General features: G+C 41.4%; 1 long non-coding RNA gene across 1 annotated transcript; it reads right to left on the reverse strand.

Annotated features, from left to right (window-relative positions):
- Nucleotides 1–8,943: 8,943 nt before the first annotated feature.
- On the reverse strand, nucleotides 8,944–10,149 carry LOC309534816. Its single transcript, XR_014220867.1, has 2 exons — nucleotides 10,084–10,149; nucleotides 8,944–9,107 (listed from the first exon to the last, which is right to left on the reverse strand). It is a non-coding gene; the product is annotated as an uncharacterized lncRNA (long non-coding RNA).
- Between the last annotated feature and the right edge of the window lie 5,917 nt (nucleotides 10,150–16,066).

The raw sequence follows: 16,066 nt of genomic DNA on the forward strand, positions 1-16,066 counted from the left end.
AGCCCAAGTTTAAGCCGCTAAGGCAAACATCACGGGGAAGTTCATATGGGAAGGGGATGCAATTCTAGTTTTTCCAAGCTATTTTGGGTTTAAAAGTAATCAGTGAAGCTGATCAGAGTGGACAGCTCCCATCAGAACTCTTGCATCCAAGATCAATTGTAACATCTCTGTGGTCACATGTAAGGACCAGTCCCACGTTAGGTAATCTAACTTGGAGGTATGACTGACCGTGTCTAATTTCTCCAACCAGACAGACTTGGTCAAAAGTGCTCCTGGCCACTGCCATTTCCAGTGTGTCAAGCTGAAAGTATGGGTTCCTGGTGAGTGTAACCCCTTCCAGAACAAGATTAATACCTAGTTCAAGTTCTCCAGAACTCTCTTCCAGCAATAGTTCTGCCTTGTTTGGAAAAGGTGACCGACATCATAAAATCCAAAATTGTCTCTGGATATCCGTTCAGAACTTCCACTTCTTCTGCTTGGAGTGGAAGCTAGGAATGAAAGAGAACATAGCTGTCAACTTTCAGATTTGAAAATAAGGGATCAGCAGCCTCGAAAATAAGGTATCAGCAGCCTCACCTGTCCCAGGGACAGTCTACAGGATATCCAACAATCCGGGATAGCAGCAGGAAGCAGTAGGAAACAGCGCTGGAATAAGGGAATTTCCCACAAAAAAAGGGAAGGTTGACAGCTATGAAAGAGAGAGATTGGTGCATCTTGTGGCAACGGTTCAATGTTCGCTTTTCCAGACTCTGCCTACTGAAATCAATGGAGACATGAAGTCTTGCTTGTCATGTGAGGGAAAGATCAAAACCTCCAGGAATTTGCAAGAAATCTTGACTACTGCTTGTAAAGCCTTTTGAGGTTTTGTGAATGGCTGCAGAGAATGTTCACAAACTGGTGAGGCAAATAGGCAAAAACTCATCTATCTCTAGGAAGTGGTGTAAAAGTGTTTCATATTCAAAGTGTCTAAAAAAACAATCAAAGCTGCATTTAAATAGTTGTATTTCCTTTATGAATTCTTTTTCTTTCTTTCATTTAAAAAAATGGTATTGGAGATCTCAGCTGAGGGTAGGAGATTGACATAGACTTTCGAATAAATAAAATACTCCCACTCCCTGATTCTGTATACATAACTGTTGTTTAATGGTTAAAACAAGGGACAAAGAGTCAAGCTTTCTGAATGATATTGTTTATTTCACAACCAGCTTCGCTGTACAAACTTGAGACAGTCTCTAAGAAAGTGTACTATTAAAATACATTTCACAGATACTGTGAATGCTAATACTGCGATGAAATCCTTATGGAGAATTCCTATGGAAAAGGCATTGTCCAGAATATAATAACAAATTATGTCCTTATGGAGAATTCCTATGGAAAAGGCATTGTCCAGAATATAATAACAAATTATACCATTCACCATGGTTCTTAAAAATATGAAGAGGATATATCTCCATGAAATTCTGTATTATTTTAAAGGATCTGCAGAAGCTCAAAGTCTGTAGGCTTGTATCTATTTAATCAATATGAATCCCTTTAAAATAATTTCCTTAAACTTCTTAAAGATACAGTTTTTTAATGCATTTTTCATGAGGTCTTGCATTATGTGTCTGTAAAACACACACATACACAAAACAAGTTTAGTATTTTACTAATGCCCTAATGATTACAAATAATTAACTTTTTACTAAGGACTACTTCAGATGAATTTCCTACACTGAACTTACTTCAGTGGATCTACACTAGTAATTAATCACATGTGGTAGATATATATTTTTGCTGTGTGTACATGTAAAAGGAAGCTTTCACTGATGATGCCCCTGGCTTCAAGACCCATGCACATAGTAGAAAAACAGATACACATCTGTTCAAATCATGGAATCAATTATATATAGGATTCATGCCATTTCATACATGATACCATTTAAAATGTATAAAACCTCCCTTATGAGGTGCAGGCTTTCATTTGAGAGGGGGAAAAAATCTATTTAAGCCAAAAAATTATACTCCACTTTTCACCATCTGGATTCCAAAGTGGCTTACAAAATAAATAAAAAACCCAACAAGAAAAAATTTAAAACAGAAATTAAGCACCATAGCTTAAAACATCAAACATGTACTTCCAGTCTTCACTATTTCTTGGCAGCAAAAGTTCCTCACACTGTTGAGTAATTTTATTAATTTATTTTGTTTAACGGAGTTTATATACTGCTTAATCAGCAGCCACTAGGTGGCTTACATAAAGTATTCATTAAAATATATACAAAAGAAAATGCTAAAAAAAAAAGTTTATAAAAATATTGGTTTGCCAAATCAAGATTTTGTTTCATCAGGCATCAAAATCAATACAGTTGATGCACCTGCCTAATATTAATGGCAAGTTTAAAAAATAGGTGCTGCCACACCAAAGGATAGATACCTTGTGAGTGATAGACAGTCATTGTGTGGCAGCTGTAAAAATGCCAGTTCTGAAGACTGAAGGGGTCGAGTGGGCACAGAGGCAGTTATGTTATTGCCTCATTTACGGCAGCTGCAATTCAAGCTACTGTAGAGCTATTAGTTGTGAAACTAAGAAGAAAAAGAAGTTACCATGAAAACAAAACTTGTCAGCAGGAAGTCTGTAGGAGCTAGAAAGATTTTTTGTTTCACCATCGCCTTTGGCATGATACCCTTGTCCTGTTCCTGCTGTCTGGATGAGAGACGTGCCTGATGCTGATATATGTGATTCTGCTCTGACTCCAAACAGTGTTCAAGGTAGGATAAGGTACATCAGCTAAACAAACAAATCATAGTTAGTTAAGTTCCTTGGGGATATTGACCAAGGTAGAATAGAGCAGTACTATTACGATCTGGACACTATGCTTCTGTGAATGCAGTCTAGAATTAGCTTTCTTAGCTGCTGTATGACACCACGGACTCATGTTAAGCTGATGGTCTACTAAGACCTCTAGATCCTTTTCACATGTACTACTAGGAAGCCAAGTGTCCACCATCTTATATTTGTGCCTCTGGCTCTTCCTGCCAAAGTGTAGTCCCCACTGAAATTTTGTTAGTTTGTAAGGTCTCCAATCTGTTAAGGTCATCTTGAATACCAATTACATCATCTGCGACATTAGCTACCCCTCCCAGCTTGGTGGCATCTGCAAATTTGATGAGCAACCCCTCAGTTTATTAATCCAAGTCATTTATAAAGACATTGAACACCAACACAGGCCCAGGATAGAAGTCTGAAGCAGCCCCCTTGTCACTTTTTTCCAGGATGATGAGGAACCATTAGTGGGCACTATTTGGGTTCAGACAATTAATCAGCGACAAATCTACTTTATCCAGTCAACATTTTGCTAGTTTCTTAACAAGAATATCATGGAGTCTTTGTCAAAAGCCTTACTGAAATCAAGACACCCTACACCCATAGCATCCCTGTGATCCACCAAGCTCATTAACTCTATCCAAAAGAAAAAAAGTAAAGAAAGAAATGAGATTTGTCTGGCATGACTTGTTTTTGAGAAACTCATGTTGAATTTTAGTAATCACAGCAACCTTTTCCAGTTGCTCACAGATCAACTACAGTATTTATCTGTTCTAGGACCGTTCCTCATATCGATGTCAAGCTATGTCGATATTGGTCGGTAGTTACTTGAATGTTCTTTCCCAGCACTATATATATATATATATATATAGTGCTGGGAAAGAACATTCAAGTAACTCTCTCTCTCTCTCTATATATATATATATATAAATGGGGACAACATTTGCCCATCTCCAGTCCACAGGGATATCCTCTGGTGATATATACAGGGAGGCCCTGGTGATATATACAGGCAGAGTGGCAAAGGCTCAACTCATATGAGCAAACAGTGGAGTGGTGACTGTTTAAAATACAACCTCAGGAAGACAGCTCATTGTGGGAAGCAATTTGTGCAATATGTCTCCCCACGGCAAAGTCTGCGTATATGAATTGAGCATGAGTGATCGTCAGACTTTCACCTCTACTAATTCCAGAAATGTAACAGCAAACCAATGGGATTTGAAAGTGCTAGCTGAAATGAAACAAGTTAGATTTGTGGAGACAAGTTTCAATTAGTGAAGCCCTATTGATACAGCTATAGCTATAGATGTATTGCGGTGGTGTTTAATGCCAACTGGCCTTAAAATCTATTCAGCTTACAAGTTTTAGTGTTCGAACTGCACAGCTACAAATGCTCATTTGACCCATTTGTGGTTGGCATGTCAGAAGGTTTATGGTTTGTTTTTGTTTCTTTGCAGGCAAATGATGAGAATTATAACAGATATGCAAGGCTGTACATTAAGACCAATAGCAATGTTGGCCTTGTTTAATATATTTGAGGAAGATATCACTAATAATCTGAAAACCTCTACAGCAAGCATGTTAATAACAGCAAAAACTGTTTGGGCTCAGAAAAATCCACAAGCCCCGTCCATTACGGAAGATCTGCCAAAACGTCTTGAGGTGGCAGAAATGAACAAATTGGTTGAAGCAGTTCAGAGGTGAAATGGCCATTTTCAGCTTGGTAAATTTGCAGAGAGATGGGCTTGTTTTATCAGTTCTTGGAATGGAAACTATGGAAAGGCAATCATTTAAAGACATTTGTTTTTGTAAACAATGGCCAATATGACTTAATGAAACCATCTGGTAAAGACATTTGGAAAAGAACACAAGATTCCTCTGTTGTGGAATTTGATAGCTCTTGCAATTTTGTTGTACTAAACAGGTCTGTAAGTAGTTCGTCTGTATTAACATATGGCTGTGAAATTAATAAATATTTTGTCCTTTAATTATCCCTTTCAGCTTCTTCTGTACAAAGAAAGTGCTGCACTGTAATGGTTTTCATCACACAGCATTTGCACCCTGATTCTTGACAGCTCGTGTATAACCAAGTAAAATGATATTGCATGGGAATTTCAAAACAATTGAACAATTTTTATTAAAAATAAATGCTCTTCCAGGGAAGATCACATTCAGTACTAATATCAGGATGCAAGATTCCACTGCAAACACATAACTTTACTTAAAACAATCTTTCTGGCTATAAGTATTCACTCAGAAAGCTACAAACCCCGGGGAATTCTATCAAGACAGGGTACTACTCATCCTATTGTCAATTTCAGCTGACATATTAATCCATCTCTCCCCTGGCTACACCTATACTAAGGCAACTATGTTGTAATAATCAGATGGAAAGAACTGGATATGCTCTGTTTAGGAAGAGTGTGGGAAAATGCAGTCCTTCAAATTTAATGAAGAATAACTATGCCTTGGACTGAAGAATTGTTATCGAGCTATGCAGTATGTGTCAAGTAGACAAGTGCTGAGCTTTCAAAATACTGAATTCTTTCCAAGATAAGTATGGGATTTTTTTGGTCATAACATTTTAAAACGCTGTGTTAACCAGCGTCAGGACCACTCATACGTATGTAGTTCCATTGATGGATTGATTGTTTTAGTGATTATACGTGGCTTAATATCGCAGTTTCTGAGAAGAATTCTATAAGGATACAGTATGAAACTAGAAGACCAGCAATGACCATGCTGGATTCTCTTCTGCTGCCTCATCTCACCACTACCTTTTTGCCCTTCAGCTCCAAATTTTGCCCAATGTCTAGGACTGTGGAAGCCAATCAGCGCTTCCACAGTCCTAGACAACTCTCTACTTGTGGCTTGGGTAGCACAGAGAGAACCAGGCAAACCCCGTGCAGTGTTCCAAGATAGCTGTTTGTTTTCCAGCCCCGGCTAGACTTGATGCTAATGTATGAAAATAGAGTTTTTGTCTCTGTCCCCTTTTCAGAAAGTGCCAGAAGCCCTAAAGGGAGAAAGAGAATGTGTGGCAAACACTGCCTAATGCGGGTCAAGACGGGGGAACGGGGCCTGGTCCAACTGTCAAAATCTAGCTCACTGAACCTGGCTCCCCTGTTGAAATTCTAAGGGATCTGCTGTAACTATCCATCTGAGGTTACAGTGAGCCGCTTTGAGGTTCATTTGCAGGTGTGGTTTGGATTCAAACCACACCTGCAAATGGAGAATTTCCCCTGTACACACTGTACATCAGATTTCAAAGGGATTCATGGTGCACTTTCAAGGGTGCTCCCTGACATCACTGAACAGAGAGTGAGTCCCCCCTCAGCTGCTCAGTGTTGTCAGCAAGCCCCATCTATAAAAGAACAACTGAAAGCCCATTTCAAGCTCCGGATTCTTCCTTCATAGCAGGGTGCTTACTGTCCCCACAATGGATATAATCAGACCTGGGGGTTGGAGTTTCGCCTTCCTTGCTCTAGATGTCCTTAGGCCTATGGGCAACTATCACCAGTGCTTAGCTAGCTATATAGCCACTTAAGTTATGTTCTGGTGCTCACATGAAGGACATTGCATGCCCTCCAACATTTCTCTGATGAGAATAGGTACATCCTAAGGAAAAGCAGGACATTCCAGTTTCAAATCAGAAACCGGGACAGTTTCTGTAAATGTGGGACTGTCCCTGGAAAATAGGGATACTTGGAGGGTCTGAAATTTCTATTTTTTTCTTTCACGTATTTTTATATCTCTTGTTATGAAAGCATCTCAAGGTGGATTTACAACAAAATCCATTAAAACTACATTAGCAACAATTAAATAAATCCTGCTGTATTAACAGTCTATATTACGGACACAAGTGGTCAGCAAAGAGTCCATCCCCACTGTACATTTCATACCACTTGAAACAAGAGTAGTTTCTCCCAAAAAATCTTGGGAGCCATTAGAGCTACAATTCCCAGAATTCCTTGTGAAGCCCTCTTCACAGGTTGTTTAACCATTCTGAGAACTGTAACTCTGAGGTGGAATCCACACGCATATAAAAACTGTTCTGAAAATGCTTTTTTAAAAAAGTGTTTTTTAAAATGCATTGAATTTTCCATAAGGCTCAACATTGCCATCTAGTGTCACATTGTATATTGTACTTAAAACACACTTAAAACGTTTTACTTGCAGTAGTATAGCTGTGTCCTGAAACTGCTTTAAATGTACAGTGCAGAGGAGGGCAATTTTTTTCCCCATGTGCTGAAACTGCATCTCAGTTAGCGTGCTTACTTACCGTATTTTTCGCCCTATAGGACGCACTTTTCCCCCTCCAAAAATGAAGGGGAAATGTGGGTGCGTCCTATGGGGCGAATGCAGGCTTTCACTGAAGCCTGGAGAGCGAGAGGGGTCGGTGCGCACCGACTCCTCTTGCTCTCCAGGCTTCAGGAGAGCCCCAACGCCAGCCCCACAAGGTCGGGGGACAGAGGGAGGCGGAACGCCGCCATCCCGCTGTCTCCCAATGTGGTTTGGAGGCTGACGGCGGGGAGAAGAGCGCTTCTCCCCGCTGCCTGCCCCACCACTCCGGGGACAGCAGGGAGACGCAGCGCGACTCCCTGCTGTCCCCGGACTTGATCTCAAGGCGGGCGGTGGGGAGAAGAGCGCTTCTCCCTGCTGCCTGCCCCACAAGCTCCAGGGACAGCTGGGAGACGCAGCGCGTCTCCCTCCTGTCCCGGGACCTGATCTGAAGGTGGGAGACGGGGAGAAGAGCGCTTCTCCCCGCTGCCTGCCCCACAAGCGCCTGGGGGGGGAAATAATTTTTTTTCTTTATTTCCCCCCCAAAAAACTTGATGCATCCTATGGGCCAGTGCGTCCTATGGGGCGAAAAATACGGTATTTCAAGGAGCTATTCCAGAAAGTGAACACCACAGCAGAAAAAGCCTTCTTCCTGTTTGCTACAAGATAAGCTGCTGCAGGGCCAGATATAGGTTTGATGAGGCCCTAAGCTACTGAAGGTAAGGGGGTACATTATATGTCCAGCTGTCCTTTGTCAACAACAAATTGTGGTTCGAGGACCCGATCTCCGCTTAGTGGAATGAAGTCACACGGACACGTAATACAAGGTTAATGGGCAAGAAAAGGCCACAACTTTATTGATTACAGCAAGTGAAAAGGTATTGGCTTAGGCATTGGATCACGTCAGTTGACTCCACCCACTTGGAGAGGGGTGAGTCTAAAAGGGGGGGGTTATTCACCAGTAGGTGGAGCCTGTTGATGCTAATCCAACTATAAGCTCTCCCCTGATGTCACCGAGGGTCGTGCCATGGCCCCCCGCCACACAGGCATTGGAGAGGATCCACGACCGCCGGATTTCTTTAACGGAATACCCAAAAATTGAAGGCGTAGGCGATGGCCACCCCTAGCCCTTCCACACACCACAAAAACATTATTCCAGTGCCTAACCTACCCACCAATACCACAAAAGTGGTGACGATTGCCACGAGGTAGGCGAAAAAACCAAAAAGCCTAATGCCAAATGGAAAAATTCCTACCAGGCCCCCTGGACAACCAGGGCGACCAACCTAAGGTCCATAGCAAGGCCAAAAGAAAACTGAAACCCTGCTCTAAGGGAGTGGAGGGTGGGTGACTCGTGACGGGACGGCGAAAAGTGAGGCCACGTGGCTGGTGCAGCAGCAAGTTAAGCTGCCATCCACGCCCCTTCCAAGCCACCTGGTTGGGCGCTTGCCCATGGGCATGGTGCGCCAGCCAGGTGAGTGGGTGGCAGGGGGCTAACGCCCCCTGCTTGAGGCATAGACCGGCTCCCGCCCACAACCACTCCCCTCTCTTGCAGGAGGAGAGTCTTTGTCACAGTTTTTTGTGCTTATTATATGGTAAATTATGGACCTAATAGGTATCTAAAGCCATTTGTACATGTTGCCATGCAACCAGTCCATGCAGAATGTACGCCCTCTATATATAGACATGAGCAAACCAGTGATATTTTAGGGAGCAGGTTAGCAGGCGGGGCCCGCTACTTTCATCATAGGAGCCTACACAACACAAAACACTGTTGATGCATGTAGGTTTTATTTTATTTGGGTATTTCTTATCTTATATTTTGGCAATGTACATCCAGGGTTTTTTTTGCTTTAATGTTTTGGGGGGCCCTCAAGAAAGTGGGTCCCTAAGCTATAGCTTGCTTAACTTATACGTAAATCCGGCACTGAGCTGCTGCAGGCTGAAATACAACCAGGAAAGCTTCAGTAGGAGACCCCAGCAGCGCAGCAAGCAGCTTCATTTGTAAAAGATGGCCCATTTCCTGAAAGAAAACAATTTCATTTTTGTAGAGGTACACAGAGTCAACTCATAACCTGTAGTTCAGTTGGCAGGCTCAGTCTGTCATCCTTTCAGTCTCTTTATGGTTCCAAGGCCAGCCTCTTTGTCAATATATCTCTCCTTCGTGGAATTCCCTGCAGATACATAGATCACAACACTCCGGCTTTCTAATACTGCATTTGTCACCTAAATAATAACGGATGTGCAGTCAGAAGCCATGCAGAGCGCAGGCCTGATAGATATATAAAAAGCAACCAGGAAGTTTGCAATATAAGCAAAACACATACAGTGCTCCATAATGTATCTGCTTAGCCTGATCTTATCCATGCGCCACCATCACATTTATTAGCCTTGTAAAATAAACAAGGCATTCCTCTGCAGCAGGATTCCTATGCTCTGTCCCCAAGTCCCATAGGATTCTACAGAGTGGGCCTACATTGCCAGAGGTGTGTCTTGTCGGCAGAAGGGAATACATGATGTCACAAGAGCGTCAATTGAATACGGGGTGCCACAATATTTGTGGGCCCTATATGTAATGCATTCTTATCAAGTTGATGGGGACAGGGTGGTTACTTATTGCTTTAAAGAACAACATTAAACACTATGTTGCATTGTTCTTAGAAAGGGAAGCCTCTGAAACTGGCTGAAGAAGCATGGCACAGACTATTCCTTCACAGAATGTAATAGGTAAAAGGTAAAGGCAAAGGACCCCTGGATAGTTAAGTCCAGTCAAAGGCAGCTATGGGGTTGTGGCGTTCATCTTGCTTTCAGGCCGAGGGAGCCGGCATTTGTCCACAGACTAAACTGCTTCTGGCACAACAGAACACTGTGATGGAAACCAGAGTGCACGGAAATGCCATTTACCTTCCCACTGCAATGGTACCTATTTATCTACTTGCACTGGAATGCTTTCGAACTGCTAGATTGGCAGGCGTTGGGACAGAGCAACGGGAGCTCACCTCATTGTGGGGTTTCGAACCGCCGACCTTCCGATCGGCAAGCCAAAGAGGCTTAGTGGTTTAGACCACAGCGCTACCGGGCAGAACAACTTCAGCATCTTCAGTAAAATCCGACATCCATTTCCTCTCAACCCTAACCCAAGATGGGATGAGGTCTTGTGCACTGAACCAACTTCCAGGGACTCGCTGCAGAAGTGGAAAGGAAGTTGGTTGACTTCACCTCTTCTTATCTTAGCTCTTGAATAATGTGGCAATTGAATTGGAATTGAGCATTCCACATCTGGTGGCTGGATGTACAGACCATTGCGCAAGAAAATGAAGGGGCAGAACCTATGGATCTGCAGAGCTGGCTTTTTTTTTAAGTGCCACATAATATTTGTTTCAAACTTGCAAGGAACCGATCCTTTGGTGTGGCTGTACCTACACTCCCTGGTTACCTGGCGTTAAGCAGGTGCCCTCACTGGTTTGTTTTCATTGCCTGCTAAAACCCTTTTTGTTAGGGCAAGCCAGGGGCGCCGACTTATAAAAAATATTGGGGGAGCCCATGAATAATAAATAATGAATAATAAATGAAAGCTCATGAATAATAAATAAGCTCATGAATATGCAAATAAAGTGGCGGCGCCTCCTCGTGAGCGAATAGGGGAGAGCGTGCTGCGCCTATTAATCAGCTCCGAAGGAAATTGGGTGGAGCTTTTGCTCGGGAGGGAGGGCAGGAGGCATGCAGCCCGACCCTGTGCATTTTGGGCTGGGGGAGGGGCGTCCGAGATTATTGGGGGGCAGAGCCCCCCCCAAACAAATTTTTGAGGGGGCTCGGGCCCCCTCAGGCCCCATGGAGTCGGCGCCTATGGGGCAAGCTGACCTAGACATATATACCTATACATTAGCATATATATTTTAATACCTGCTGTTTTTACTTATATTATATACTTTTTATTTATACTTGTTTTTAATGATTGCTTCTATCACAGTTCTTAAATGAACATTTTATATTCTATGTAATCCGTTGATGATTAAATGGTACACAACTCCTGTTGAATAAATAAGTTTAATTAAAAGCCTGCTTTTCCAGGGATGTAGAAACCCCAAATACTTCATGTACAGAGGTCCTTTTGAAACCCTGCAGATATAGGAATTTCTGTGGCGACCCAGGAGTTTCTGTGGGTGTCCAACACCATGGGGTGGAATACCAGAAAGCTCCACAGCAATAAAGGGCAAGCTCTACACATCTCGCCATAGATGTGTTCCCCGTGGTTTGTTATTCAAGAACAGGGTCTTCTTTTCATGTGGTTTTATGTTTAAAGTAATTCTGTGCAAATAACTCTGCAGCTTTAATCAGCTTCTGATTTTATGAAGGTTTGGGATGCCCCTGAGATGACAGGAATCAATGAAGTTAAACTAAGCAAACACACCTAGACAAGCAAAATGCAGGTGCATGAAGTTTTAACTCTTTCCCCAGTAGTGTTCTTTTAGCTTGAACAAGCCTCAGAGCAAAGATTAACAAAATGTTTGTTTCCAAATTACTAGTGTTTTGTTTTCCAAACAGTGTTTATTTTGCCTGGCATGGAAGTGCATTCCGATATTTCACTTCCCCAGTGACCTTCAAGTCTATCTTTTTTTATTAGTACATTATTAGTTCATCTCAGCTCCAGTCTCGGATGGCATTTCCAATCCTCAAACGTTGCCTCTTCTTAATAACATTATGATTTTTTTGTGTCATTTTTTGGAAGCACAGAAGTATTTCAGTATGTCTAGTCCAATGTAAATATGAACTGCATTTATATTACAATGCTTTCAAAGTGTGAATATCTAATTTCCTATATTCTTGGGTCTCTCATTTAATTAACCTATTAATTAATTTATGGCATATGAGAGCAACAAATGTCGAAAATCCAGCTTGGAATGTCCATGTCTTGTGTGTGGATAGTGTCATTATATAGTTTAGTCACTAGGTGACATTAGACTTAGTTATATTTGGATATAAGTCAGGGGGGGTAGACGGTAACATTCTAAACTAGATTCCTGATTGTTGAGTTATTCCATGAAGGCTGAGGTGAAAGAGCAGCAGACGCCACTTGCTTTGCACTCTTTTTCTGGGTAGTGGTGGAGAATTTAGACAAATGGACAACACAAGTGAATGGATAGTGCTGACAGCAGCAAGATGTTAGGCTCAGTCACAGAAAGTATAGCAAGAAGGTAGGCCCTTTGAGAGTAGAAGTTAGAAGATTACACTCACTTCCATCATAAGCATCACCATGTGGTCCTCCTGATGTTGTTGGGACTCCAGCTCCCATCATTCCCAACCAACATGGCCAATGGTTAAGGATGATGGGAGCTGTACTCCAACAACATCTGGAGGGCCACAGATTTTCCATCCCTAGTTACGGGAAAATTAATCTATCAGCAAAGTAATTAAAGCATCACCTCCAGAACAATACAGGGGGCATACAACAGCTTTCCCAAAAATATACATACATACATACATACATACATATCTCCTAGGATTATGAAAGTAATATGTACAGCACCTCACTGAGTTTCCTGTAGATTCTAATACACTTTTTAGCCTGTAATCCTGAAACCAATTATTTCGAAACATCCTGACTTTGCCCAACTATTGCTGTGAAACCAATGACAAATGTGAGAACCAATACTGCAGTACTTGAGCAATTACTCAGTTTTCTCTCACACAATGGCAGAACATAAGCACAGAGCAGGAATAAAATGCCAACAAAAGTAAATGTGTGTGTGAAAATTACGAAAGCAAACAAAGAACAAAAATTCCAAAAGCAAACACTGACATCATGAGAAAAATATAATACAAAAAGGTCTGTATGAATTAGGGCTGCCCGGCAACAGCCCACAGATATTCTATTTGTGAGCTGCAAATTGGGAGAACCCCCCCCCCCCAAAATTGGGAGGTAGGTACAGCAAAAGCCATACTTTAATTTCTGCAATGGTGACCAGTACACCAGCCTATTTTTTCGTAAGGTTTTTTTAAAAAACTTTTAAAAGTTTGGCTAATAGGAGACAACAGCAGTAATACAGGTTAGTCCTTGATGGCCCATTTTCTTACTCACAAAAGAAGCAGAATCCGTGGTGTTCTGGGACATTTAGGGGATGGGGCAGTAGGGCAAACACTATAAAAACAGCACACCTCTCAGTCTACATTTGGTAACCTGAATTTATCCTGTTGAGAACTGCTAAAGGATTGTGGGAATGCCAAATTCAGGTGAACCTCATTCCTTTCCCTAATACGGATACACACCATGGAGTAGAGTTTGTTTAACCACAGAACCAAAACTAAAGGGAATACATGCATGTGAAATTATCTGCCTGCTTTCCCATCCCAGTATGTTTCCGAGCACAATTCGAAGTGCTGGGGCTGACCTTTAAAGCCCTAAACAGACTCTGCCCAGTATACCTGAAGGAGCGTCTCCACCCGCATTGTTCAGCCTGGACACTGAGCTCCAAGGGCCTTCTGATGCTTCTATCACTGCAAGAAGTGAGGTTACAAGGAAGCAGACAGAGGGCATTCTTGGTAGTGGTGCCCACCATAAAATGTCAAGGAAATAAGCAATTGTCTGACTTTTAGAAGACATCTGAAGGCAGTACTGTTTAGGGAAGTTTTTAATGTCTGGTGTTTTATTGTATTTTTAATATTTTGTTGGAAGCTGCCCAGAGTGGCTGGGAAAACCCAGCCACATGGGCATGGTAAAAAGAATATTATTATTATTGTTGTTGCTGCTGTTGCTTTTTTCTTAAAATATGTTTAGGGGCACTCTCATTTTCCTACTAACATTGAAATGCTTCCCCTCAGTGAGGCCAAACTACCCCTGTGTACCCCCAGAAAAAAAGCACCGATGATGATCATCATCTATCAGGTGATGTAAGGGCTGAGGGGCTGAAGGACTTGCCGCTTTTAATGGTGGAATGGTTGTGTAAGCATTTTTCTATCCTAGCTAAATGCAATTTCCAATGTGTTTTTCTTTCCAATTAAGTAGCCTGAGGCAACATAAGAGTTTCTCGTTGCCATTTACATCCTATGAAGTGCACACTTTTTCCAACCTGGAGAATAAGCTCTCTGTCAGGGGGAGGGAAACATACACCCAAAAATGCATAAAACATGGCTAAAGAAGACAGTTTGTCCTTCAAAGATTCCAGTGGTCCTTCTTGCCAGAAAAACAGCAAGGTAGACAACAATCCCTGTTGTTCCTTGGGATTTCCCCCCCAATTGCTGGGGTTTCCCTTGCACATTTTTCCTTTCTGACTTCTCAGGATGTGAGCTGTCTAGAATGTATTGCAGCAGGAAACCTGATTTATAAGTGAAATCACTAAAGACTAAATTGGTGCTAAATAAAGGGTTTTTAATGAGAACCAAGAGCTTAACCCAAACCACATAGTTCAAACCTAAGTTTAAATGCAGTTTATTTGGGGGCAGGCACAAAAAAAAATTTTTAATGTATTTCTTCCGCATGTCAGTGGTGCCTCAAGCTTAATAATTAAAATATAAGGTTAAAAAAAGTTTCCAAATACTACGCCTTCATCTAAAATAATCACCAAGGAGTTCCAATTAATGAACTGTGTGTGTGTGGACATATGCAGAACGTAAGCCAAATGCAGGTTATGACATTAAATATTTTAACATTTATATCACAGTAATGATCTTTTCAGCAATTAGAATGACCTAAGCAAAAACTTGTTCTATGGTTAAATTAAGGAAAGATGCTGGAAGAAAGTATGTCTGAGTCATTAACTTGCAATGCAGAGCATATGGGTAATATATATTTTCCCTCACCCCTTCTTCCAGTGTGTATGGGTTTGTACTTGAAAGTTTTGCTTTGGTGATTTTTGCCTGATGTATCTTACGTAATGTATCTTCATTTTCATTTCAGGATTTCAGATTTCTGGGAACAATTCTAATAACGAGAGTCAACAGGCCTATGGTCCATTTCTTCTTTTGAATCTGATATCAGCTTCTTCCTGCTTAGTGTTGCCCTTGTCAAAATCCATAAAGAGGAGGATGAGTTGGTTCTGCCTGTAAATGGCTTTTGGGCACACCTCTTCGTCTCTCTACCTGCCAGTCCCAGTCGGCACCACCCACCAACCAGAGGACTAACCAGGTGAATGTGTGAAATTATATTTAGCAATAGAAATGAATGAAAGAAAGAAAGAAATAAAGAAAGAAAGAAAGCTGTCACCTCCCTCTGCTTATCAATATATTTGGTTTATTCAACAATGCATTCATCTTTATGATTCATCCCACCCATAGCAGTAATGAGTTTTATTCTATTTTTAAAAGTGTATTCAGTCTACATTTATTATGCTAGTCTGATGTGTATTTTTGTTGTTGTTAGCACAATATTAAAGTGGGGAGGAAAAGGAAAAAAGCAATTTGTTTAATGAGTGTGAAATCCTTTCTTTTACTTATGGTCTTTGTTCTATTCTTTATTCCTTAGTTTCTCTTGTTTATTCTTGCATTCATTTCATCGAACTTCAACTTGCCCTAATTCTTCTATTCTATCTTTGGGTGCCTCCAAACTGCCAGCATTTTGCAGGAATTCAAGGGCAATCCACAATTTTAGGCTTCTGCAGTTAAAAGTGGATTAAACTGCTCTGTCACCCCTGCACAACAAATCCACTTAAAAACAAACAAACCTGGGCTTTTTATGGTTTGGAAAAGAATTAGGAAATCCATTGAAAAGTGTGGGATGAGTGACTGATGAATGGCAAGACATTTAAACATCCTGCAAACAAATCAGACAGAATTCAGGATGAATGTTCATTGTCATATAACACAAAGAGACGTAAACACAAACAAATCAGAGCAAATGCCCAATAAAGCCCAGGTATAGTCAAACCATCAGTAAATGGGTCATTTGGAGCAGTTCATTTGTTAACTGCTTCTTTAAAATTTCTGATGATACTCTCTTGCTATTTCCCCCCTCTAGGTTGACTACTATTGAAAGAATTTCACTAATTC

This window comes from Podarcis vaucheri (assembly GCF_965113315.1).
Source record: "Podarcis vaucheri genome assembly, chromosome: 6".
Lineage (NCBI taxonomy): Eukaryota > Metazoa > Chordata > Lepidosauria > Squamata > Lacertidae > Podarcis > Podarcis vaucheri.